At 47.6% G+C, this 9,838-nt stretch overlaps 1 protein-coding gene across 1 annotated transcript in view; it reads right to left on the reverse strand.

Annotated features, from left to right (window-relative positions):
* Positions 1 to 4,549, reverse strand: part of GOLGA7B (golgin A7 family member B) — a 31,099-nt gene extending 26,550 nt beyond the window's left edge. The window contains exon 1 of the mRNA XM_039871577.1: positions 4,452 to 4,549. The gene's annotated coding sequence lies outside the window, so the exon portion shown is untranslated. The remainder of the gene's footprint in view (positions 1 to 4,451) is intronic.
* Positions 4,550 to 9,838: the final 5,289 nt, after the last annotated feature.

Below are 9,838 nucleotides of genomic sequence, written 5' to 3' on the forward strand. Positions count from 1 at the left end.
CATCCCTCCTCTGGGTTTTTCCTGCCCAGAGCTTTGTACATCCCATCCTCTCTTCCAGAAACCTACCTCTCCACATCTTTCCCTGAGAGGGTCCTCATACCTTCAGGTCTCAGCTTCAATGCCACTGCTCGGAGGCCCTTCTGGACCACTCACTCTAGGTAGCCTCTCTTGCTCTCCTTCCCTGGATTCTGTCCTTGGCCTCCTCGTGCTTCACCTCTTCACATCCATCTGTTGCCTTTCCTGTTTTTTATCTCTCCTATGCACTAGAACATAAGCCCCATATGCCTCCTGTTCGCCACTGCATCCCTGTGCCTAGCTCTAGGTCTGACATGGAACAGATGCTTAATGAATGTTTGTTGACTGAATAAAAATCTGGACAAGGGTCGGCGAGGGGAGGCTGCGAGGGGAGACATGGAGACAGATTTAAACACAAGTCCCTGCTCAGAGAGAGTTCTGTCTACCCTCTGTGCCCAGGAGAGCATTTCGTAAGCCCCCTCTGCCTTCAGACTGGTATCTGAGAAGCCCTGGGTGTTTGAGAAGGGAGAAGGAAAGCCATTCCAGATGGCCTTGCTATTGGCAGCCTGGGCATAACTCTACCCAGTGGGGAGCCTCTCTTTCTCTATCTGCTCCTAATGAGCTCTTTCCTGACTGTCACTGGGTTCTTGGCAACCACTGTTTTAGAAAGATATCCTGAAATTGGAGGATGTTCAGAGATGAAATATTGGAAACAATGGAGAAGCAAGGGAAATGGAATAATGACGGCAGATGAAAAGACCCATACTCTGGGCTTTGCCAAGTTAAGCGAAATATGATAATTGCATGCAAGACTCTAAGGGTGTGAAACCCTCCGAGGGAGGAGCAGCATTGGAGACGACATGAGAAGGTATAATTATGTGAAATGGAATCAGATGAATCTCTGGGAATTTTAGGCTTAGTGGCAGGAAATCCTTCCAGTGAAAGCTGTAAGGTTGGGTAACAGTTTTTGAATGGAAGGATTGGGGTGCCACCCCTAATGGGACTCAGCCCATCTCAAATCAAGTCCAGGAGACTCTACAAGTATAGTGGCCTCATCCTGGAAGGCTGGGGTCAGGTGTTAGAGAAGAAGAGGTGATTGATGGTGGAGTGGTGTAATGGTTACTTGCACAAGCTCTGTGGTCAAAGAGAGCTGGATTCTAGTCCCAGTGTCCTGGCTGATGTGGTGTGGTGTAGTGGAAAGAGTACTGGATAAGGTGTCAGAAACCCAGGTTTGAATACCAGTTCAGTGTCTTACTAGCTGTGTGACATTTGACAGGTCATAGTCCCTCACTGGACTTCAGGTTCTCCATCGTTTAAAAGGGGATGGGCCTCCTGACCCTAAGGGCTCTCCCAGGAAGATATCCTGACTTTTGCACATTCTCCTGTCTTATAGCTGCTCATGTATGTCTGGATTTTTTGTCTTCATTTTACCTATAAGACAGAAGGAAATTGGAATCCTCAAGAGGTCTCTGTGAAACTGAAGTCACTGAGTGTCAGAAGGATCCACCCAACATAATGAGGGATTTCTCTGCCTCATTAGAGGCCCCGTCTGGTTGGGCGAAAATAGCAAGCTGGAAGGACCAGGTGAAGGTGGTCTCTTCCATCCACAGGACCCCACTTCCACATAAAGAGCCACAGCCAGGCAGAAGCTGGCCCACAGGAGGAGGAGCCCTTGCCTTGTGCTCAGCACAGGTTCTAGGGGACCAGCTGGCTCCTGTATTGATTCAGACAGGCCTGGGATGGCTGGGCACTGCCTGCAGCTCAGCACTCTCCAGGAGGAGGACAGACTCAGCATCCTGTAGCACCAGTAATACTCCCATTTGTTGAGCCCTCATTCTATGCCAGGCCTCAAGCCTTATATACATCACCTCACTTAATCCTCACAGCCGCCCTAAGAGGAAGGTGGTACCTTTGCTACACCCATCTTTCGGATAGGCCAGCAACTTGCCCAACGTGACACGGCTTAGTAAGAAAGTCAAGATTCCAACCCCAGTCTGTCTGAAAGCAGACCCGATCCCTTTTCCAGTGTCTCCACTGCCCTAGTGGGACTTCAGAGGCTAAAGGCCAGCCTCTTCCAAACTCTTGCCCCTGCCAGCCTGCAATTCTATGAGACAAACCGCAATTAAAGGTATCTCCTGAAGGTCCCAGAGGGGACACAGTAAACGGGAAATGTATTTAATTGGTCAGCCACTCCAACAGGCCATAAGCAAATGGGATGAGGCTATTGGGCGAGGAGGGGATCTTATATAAAGGAGGGTTGGGAAATAGGGCGTGCAGGGGTTGGGAAGGGATAACTTGGCCAAAGATCTCATTAAGGCAGAGACATTTAAGTAAAGACCTGAAGGAAGCTAGGGAGTGAGCCATGTGGATACCTGGGGGGAACATTCCCAGTAAAAAAAAAAAATCAAGTGCAAAGGCCCCGAGACGGGAGTAACGTGGCATGTTTAAGGCATATCAAAGAAGCCAGTGTGACTGGAGCAGAGTGACAGAAGGGGCATGGTATCGAACATATGGGGAGGGAGGGTATGGGAGGGTCAGGTTATGTAGGGGCTGGAAGACTATTACAGGGACTGTGGCTTGGGGAACTCCTAAGGTTTATGAGAAGAAGAGGAACATGATCTGCCACACGTTTTAACAGAATTGCTCTTGCCTCTGTTAAAAATAGACCAAAAGGGAACAGGGAAGCCCCGTTATTATTGTTATTACCATCATCGTCACACCGACAATAGCAACACCAGTTACTGAAGCTGTGCCAGGCCCAATGCCATCCACTCTATTTTTACTGCCTAGTTTAGATCTCACAACAACCCATGTACAAAGAGAAGGCCTTGTTCTCATTTTACATCCGAGGAAACAAGCTCAGCCAAAGTCAGAAAGCCATGTATGTATGCCTCTCCCCTATCTGGCCCTACTCATCCTTCCAGCCCTGTCTCACACCTCAACTTCTTACCTGCCCCCATCCTCCAGCCCCATAGAGCTACTCCCAGTTTCCCAAAGCCAAACACCCTTCCAGGCCTCTGAGCTTTTTCATACGCTGTTCCGGATGCCTAGAACTCTCTTCTCTCCTCCTAACTGCCATGAAAATTCCAACTCCTTTTTGAGAGACCACTCAATCTCTGCCTCTTTCGGGGGACTTGGGAATCTGTATTATTGACAAACTCCTCCAGGGATCCTGAAGTCCTGCCATTGGGAACTACTGAACTACAGCCTCTCACTCAGTGGGGAATCCCTTCCTCTTCGTCCTTACAGAAGAGTACTCATTCAGGGACAGGGAGCTCCCTACCTCACAAGTTACGAATGTTCTAGCAATAATGGCACAGGAATGGCAAGCTGGAATCAGCTTCCTAGGTCCTAGTCAGCCTTCTGTGGTGACTCAGTCAAATGTCCTTGCTTCCTCGGTGACAATTATCAGGCCCTATCCAAGCACACCGTTCAGACCCCAGGCCTCCCAGTTGCTGCCCTTGGCCTGGAGGCTCCCCATGTCCACCTGGCCCTGACTAGTGATTCTCCTTGTCCAGCACATGGGGCTCCAGATGTGGGTCACTGCTCCTCCTCTTGCCCCCTAACCCCACAACCCACACCCATATGAAGATGATTGTGAGGGTGTCGAGGTACTCATCCACACTACAATGTGCCACAATCAAAAACAGAACCGCTGGACAGGATCTTAGCTCGGAGACGGGAAGGGACTCGTCCTGGGTCACCCGGCACGTTTAGCCCATACTGGCTCAGTTTGCCCAGCCAGAAATCCCCAAAGTACCCCACAGAAGGAAAGGATGATGACAACATCATAGCTGAGAGGAGGACTCCTGGGTGTCCCAGAATCACTGCCACACCAACCACCAGTTGACGACCGTCCCAGCATCCCTGACCTCCTCTCTTGACCAGTGTCGGGTGGCACTGCCCTGACATCTAGGAAGCCCCAGGGCCCTTGGTGCCTGCCACCTGTTCACAGATTGTGGGGAACCCGAGGGCAGACAGCCCATGCTCCTCCTCCGGGTTGTTTATATAATGTCTCAGATGAGTCGGTTTCAGCACTGCCCAGCATCAGCAGAGACCGTTCCCTTGGAGATGCTATAAAAGATCCTGGGCTCTGGAATCCCACCCCAACCTTTAATAGCTAGATCCTGGTGGAAAAGTTGAGGCATGAAACTGGGACCCACAGGGGTCTGTGGGGCTGTCCCGATGCGCCCACTGGTAGTCTGAGCCCTGAGCAGGATCATGAGCCCAGGCAGGCTAGTCTTGTAGGGACAGATGGGAGAATCCCAGGCAGGGAAAGGAGGGCCTGGCCAAGCACCTTCTGGGCACAGACCTCATGCCCCTTGCCAGCAGTGCGACTCTCCTGCACATTCTCAAACCAGACTGACAGACAGACAAGCCCAAGAAGACAGCCCCCACCCCACCCCCTACCATGCCCAAGTGCTGGCTGCTCCCACCTCTATTCCTGTGTGTGTACTGCTCTCCACCTCCGCCAACAGACCAGCTATTTATATCTCTCTCAAAAGGGAGCCGGAGCCTCCAAGCCTCTCCCTGCTTCCTGCTCCTGGCAGCATTCTAATTACTTCCTCAGCTGGGTGCTGCCTGCCACGGGCACCCTGGCTGGGACCACATAAATAACTGCCTCTGCACTCACACCCAGCTTCCCACAGGGGCGGGCCCAGACAGCCCTACGAGCAGCAGCGTGACCAGCCAGCCAGGGCATGCCCGCCTCCTCCAAGAAGATGCACGTCCTTTTGTGATCTTGACCTGAGGGCACATGGGAGTCTTTGGAACCCACCCTCTCCTCTGCAGCCTCAGCCACACGTGGAGGAGCCACCTGTGTGCCTGGCACGCGCTCTGCAGGAGTAAGGGAGCAGGGAGGGCGACAGAAGAATAAGCTCTGTCCGCCCTCAAGGGAGACAAACATGTAAACAACTCATTATGCAACATAGAGAATGAAGTAAGTGCTAAATTAAGATACAAGCTGTGCACGGGGCCTTCAGGACCTCAATCCTTCTTCGCGACTTTATTTTTCTCATTATAAAAGCAATTCATATTCACTTTATTTTTAAAAATGATAAATGCAAATAACAGAAAAAAATTACAAAACATTCATTATTCAGCTACCCGAGAGCAGCCTTGTCCATATGTGAGGCCCAGACATTTTTTAAATAGCACAAGGCAAAGCAAGTCTCAGATCTCAGGGTCCCAAGGACCTTCAGCCTGGCTCGCTCTGAGACAGTCACTGAAACAATCAAACTCCACAAGAAATGGATAGAAAGATTTCAAAGCGAGATAATATGAATTATATGACATGTTTGTGTGAAAAAGAAAATTCAAAAATTATATAAGTGCCTAGAAAATGTCTGCGGGAAAAGAGGTAGGATGGGGGACGGGGAAACAGACCAAAGAGACTTTTTTCTACTAGAGTTTTTTTTATTTGAATTGTTATAATAAACCTATAATTTCATTATTTTTAAAATTACACTGAAATTTTAAAAATTGCCCAATAAATAATTTTCAAATTTTCCATGGTATTATTTTTGCACTTAGAATAGCATAATCTTAAAACAAAAGGGACGTACAGCAACTGGAAAACAATTTGACAGTTTTTCAAAAATTAAACATAAAATTAGCATACGACCCAGGTACACCCTCAAAATAATTGAAAACAGGTACTCAAACAGATACTTACTCACAAATAGTCATAACAGCACCATCCACAAAAGGTGGAAACAACCCAGGTGTCCATGGATAGATGAATGGGTAAACAAATTGTGGTAAATACGTACGATAAAACATTACTCGGCCATAAAAAGGAATTAAGTGCTGATTCATGCTACAACTTGAATAAATCTAGAAAACATTATGTTAAGAAGCCAGTCACAAATGAAGTCACAAAAGGCCACATACTGTATCATTCCTTTTAAACGAAATGACTAGAATAGGCAAATCCATAGAGAAGAAGGCAGATTAGTGGTTGCCAAGGGTGGAGGAGGGAATGGGAAGTGATTACTTAACAGATACCGGTGTTCTCCTGGAGTGATGAAAAAGTTTTGAAACTAAAGATAGCAGTTGCACAACATTGTGAATGCATTAAATGCCACTGAATTGTACGCTTTAAAACGGTCAATTGTGTTATGTGAATTTTACTTCATTTAAAACACACAGAGCAAGGAAACACTAAAAGAAAAAATCTGTCTCACTGGCCCTCGTGCCTTCCCCACCCCATTCCCTCCCTCTCAGCACCAGCACCACCTCCGAGGGTCATAAAGGACAATCCTTTCACCTCTCCCATGGCAGAGCAGAGCCATGAGCTCGAGGCCATGAAGAGGCAGAGGCGGGCTTGAGGGGAGAACAAATATGGCTGAGTGAGAGATGGACAGCAGGGTCAGGAGTGGGGAGGGCAAAGAGATGAGACATAGTAGCAACTCTGAGTCACACGTCAGCATTTTATAAAGAACTGCCTTGCTGTCACAGGACCTTTGGGCAACCACGGTCAATACTATTATCCCACGCTTTAGATGAAAAAACCAAGGTTCTATGTGACTAGGGGACGAGGCCGAGACCTCCTGACTCCAAGGACTGGGCACTGTGGAAGGCAGCCAGGGGGACGTGGGACAGCCCCCAAGGCATCCATTTACCTTCAGTTGGCCGGTCCCCCTCCTCACCTGCTGGCCCCTGCTGAAGGCAGGTAAGGTGCATGGGGAAAGGGGAGTGGGGACAGGGGTGCAAGGAACACCCTGCTAGGAGTAGAAGGTAGAGGGGTTTGTGCTACCTCTGCATCCCCCTTCCCTCCTTTGGAGTCTAGTGTAACGCCCTCCTGGCTAGGCCTTCCCCATGCCTCACCTCACAGCAAGCCCAAGCTCTGCTCTAATCAGCATGGATCCAAACTCTGACTCGATGAGTTAATGGTTCTGTGATATGAGGCTTCCATTTCTTTCAATGTTAAATGGAGATGATGATAACAATCCCGACCAGGTTAGACTGGTAAATGAGAAGAGGCTTAAAAAGGATTTAGCACCATAACTGTCATACTTTTCGTTTTAACCAAACGTCTGCTGGGATTACCAGAACTCCTTGGGCTCATGGGGCTAATGCTCAGTCCAGGCCTGTCTCTCTTCCTGCAGCTATGGAAAGCCCCCTTGTTCCCAGAGAGTTCAGTAAACTTGCCATGGCTGAGGAGTGCTGGTCAAGACACAGTGTGCATTGATGTTCCTGGGCCCCAGCTGCTCCGGCCAGCCCTACCCTGCCCTTGTCGGAGCTGCTGTTTAGTATTTCCTTTTTCCCTTGAGAACTAAATAGTTCAATTCAGATCGTCCAGTTTCTGATAATTAAGGTCCAGTGATACTTGAATCAGATTTTACTGTCTACAAAGCACTTTCCCAGATATTACCACACTTGGTTCTTACCAAAATCCAATGAAGCAAGGATCTTATAGATACAGGTTAGACATAGATATATAGATACAGATTGCCCAGGTAATATGCTTTGTTCTGAAATCTACTTTGTCTGATGTTAGTATAGCCATTTTAGCTGTATTGAGTCGTGTTAGCACAGTATATCTCTTTCTACCCTTTCATTTTTAACATATTTGTGTCTTTATACTTAAAGTGCTTTTCTTGGAAACAATCAACAAAATGGAAAGAACTATGGAAGGAGAGAAAATATTCATAGACAATGTATCTGATAAGAAGTTAATATCCAAAATACATGATAATCTCTAAATGATGTTTAGACCATTTACGTTTAAAGTGATTATCGATATGGTGAGGCTTGAGTCCATCATCTTGCCATTCGTTTTCTGTTTGTTCCATCTGTTTTTTTGTTCCCTTTTCCAACTTTCTTTTGGATTGAATATTTTTGGTGATTCAATTTTACTTCCTTCATTGACTTATTAGTTCTAACCCTTTGCTCTTCAAGTGGTTGCTTTAACTTTTATAATATACATCTTGAACTTATCACCATCTTCCTTCAAATGATATTATACAACTTCACACCGAGTATAAAAACCTTACAATAGTGTACTTCCATATCTCCTCTCCTGGCCTCAGTCCCTTTTCCCTGTGCCGTGACCTTGAAACTCTCACGAGGCAGTAAGCAGAGATAATGAGCTGGGGCCGCTGAACTTTAGTGGCCTACTGTTCCCGTCTTGAAAACCATTGTTTTGTGCATTTGTGTTGTGTGTTTGTTTGTTTTTTAATTGCTTCAGGTGGAAGGGTACATCCAGTCCCTGTTACTCCACCTTGGGTGGAAGCAGAAGTCCCCAGCATCTATGTGAGGACACCAGGACTCAGGTGTCCCTGCCCAAAGCAACATAGCCAGTAAGTAGCCAGGCAGAACTCCAACTAGATCTCCCCACACCAGGCCTGGTATTCCCTTCCCTGCCCTACTGCTCCTGCACGAACCACCCTGAAAAAGTAGAAAGAGCTTGCAGCAGGATAGTGTGAATTTTTGCCACGCTGCGAAAAGCTGCTCACAGCATTTTCACAGGTTTGAGAAGCCAGGGCGATGATTCTTTGGCATAAAGTTAACCATTAAATAGCTGCTTTCAGTATCTTCCAAGCCTCACTTCAAATGCTCCCTCCACATCTTCAGACGCCTCTGTGGCATGTTCTCTGGGTGCTCGCTGTCTGTCTGCTAGGGAACGAGGGTCTGCCAAGAATGCTGCAACTGACTCCCCACAGGTACTTAGTAATCCACAATAGGACGTGACTGACGGAACTCTCTCCCTATGTACCCTTTCATGGGTATTTTTGGTTGAATCCAATAACCTAATTGATAGAAGTGTAGCAACTCTGGTAATGCACACATGTGGTGTGCGAGTGTGTGTGTTTATGTGTGTGTGCATATTGATTTGGAGGCATTCAACCCATTTTAGGTCCAGGGACCTATTTAGCTTAAAAAGTAAAGGAAAGAGAGACTGGTACTTTCCTTAAAGTCACTGGGGCAGCTGAATTTGACGTGAGAGGAGAAACCAAAAAAGCCTTCACTCCTCCTGCGGGCAGGAAGGAGCCGGGGGCTCAATGCTTCCGCAAGCTCTGTCCTCCACCAGCTGACCACAGAAATGCTTGGTTTGAGAAATTAGTCTGAAAGTAACAATACTGACTTTCATTCCCACCCACTGCTTGTCACATGTCAATTTCGTTTACGGCTCTGCCATCCCATAACTGTGCCACACAAACAGCATTGCCAACATGGCCGGGGCTGAAGCACCTCATCTGCAAACTGAGCCTGGGATGTTAAATAATGAACATGATGCATCTGACGCAGTCTGGGAACTTGACTCGTAGATTTTCTTTCCATTCTCCTCCTATTCCACCTACCTTGCGATATGTTTCCTTATATTGGCCATGTTTTCTTGGCTTGGCCCTGGAAGTCTGCATCATCCTTGATAGTCTGAAAACCAATTAAAAGAAAACTGATAAACAGCACCTGACTTGCACCATCTAGATCAGAGTTTCTCACACTTCGTTGCATACTAGAATCCCCTGGGGACTTTTTAAAACCCCAAGGGCTGGCTGCACCCAATATCAATTAAATCAGAATCTCTGCGGGTGGGGCCAGGACACCAGAATTTTGTAAAGCACCCAGAGGCTTCCAGTGGTGCAGCCAAAATTGAGAACTAGTAGTCTAGTCTGAGAAAGAAGAATGTTCTTAATGTCTCACCCACTCCTCCTTTGCCTGTGACCCTGGCACATTTCACAGGCTCCCCGAGGTACAGTGACCTGGGCTGTAGGACGGGGGACTAGGGGAAGGTGAATGAGATGACAGTTAAGGAGGCACTTAACTCAGGTTCTTGCAAGGGCAGGGTGGCCTCCACCCATTTTGCTCCCCAGGCACC

Source organism: Pteropus medius, unplaced genomic scaffold (genome assembly GCF_902729225.1).
Source record: "Pteropus medius unplaced genomic scaffold, Ma_sr-lr_union100, whole genome shotgun sequence".
Taxonomy (NCBI): domain Eukaryota; kingdom Metazoa; phylum Chordata; class Mammalia; order Chiroptera; family Pteropodidae; genus Pteropus; species Pteropus medius.